Source organism: Mandrillus leucophaeus, unplaced genomic scaffold (genome assembly GCF_000951045.1).
Source record: "Mandrillus leucophaeus isolate KB7577 unplaced genomic scaffold, Mleu.le_1.0 Scaffold213, whole genome shotgun sequence".
Lineage (NCBI taxonomy): Eukaryota > Metazoa > Chordata > Mammalia > Primates > Cercopithecidae > Mandrillus > Mandrillus leucophaeus.
Genome location: NW_012102177.1, coordinates 361,915 through 363,115, shown reverse-complemented (window position 1 = coordinate 363,115; position 1,201 = coordinate 361,915).

The window sequence follows — 1,201 nt, the reverse complement described above, 5'->3', positions numbered from 1 at the left end:
GAAATAAACTCATACATCTATGGGCAATTGAATTTTGATAAGAGAGGCAAGTCTCATCAATGAGAACAGAATAGTTTCTTAAACAAATAGTATTGGTATAATTAGATTTCAAAATGCAGAGTAATGAAGTTGGACTTCTACTTCCATATACAAATATACTCCACCATAGAGAAAAAATAACAAAATTATATTAACAATCTAAATCTAAGTGCTCAAGTCCTTAAAAGAAAACATAGGGATAGATCTTCATGACTGTGTAATTGGCAAGGAATTCTTAGAACACCAAAAGCGTGAACAACAAAAGATAAAGTGGATAAATTAGTTTTCATCAAAATTAAACACTTGTTCACCAAAGGATATTATCAATAAAGTAAAATGACAAACTACACAATGAGAGAGAATATTTTCAAATCATACATCTGATAACAGTTTTTAAGGAAAAAATTATGTATGACACTCTTAAAGGTGGAAATGCAGACTTTATTCAAGGGTGCCATGGAGATAAGTACAGGGAGCTCTGCCACAGGGTCTTGCGGTGGGAGAGACAGACTGGATTCAATTCTGACTCCAGCAAAGACAAGTGGGAATTTATAACCAAGGAACAGGGTTGAGGTCAGTGGATGGAAAACGATTGAGAGGAAATATCAAGTATATGGGGCTTCTGGTTAAACTGACTTAGCAGGATCTTTTTCTCAAACTAGATTCCACAAGGACAGAGAGGGAGTGCAAGGTCAGGCTTAGTCAGAAAGGACTTAGGAACCTGATTAAAGTTTTGGTGAAAGGAGAAAATTTTTGTCAGAGTTTACTATTCAGAATTTGTAAAAAACTGTTACAACTTAACAGCAGATACATGAATGACCAATAAGCACAAAACAAAGATGCTCAACATCATTAGTCATTAGGAAATTGCATATCAAAACCACTTCTCACCCACTAGCATGGCTATGATGTTAAAAAAAAAAAAAAAGGAAAATAACAAATGTTACTGAATACATGGAGAAATTGGAGCCTTTGCTCATTCTTGGTAGGAATGTAAAATGATGAAGCCTCTGTGGATATTTGGTGATTCCTCAAAAAGCTAAACATAGAATTACTCTATGACTCAGCAATTCTGCTCCAAGATATATACCCCGAAGAAATGAAAACAGAAACTCAGATCTTATACCCCAATTTTCTTTTCCTTTTTTCTTTTCTTTTTTTT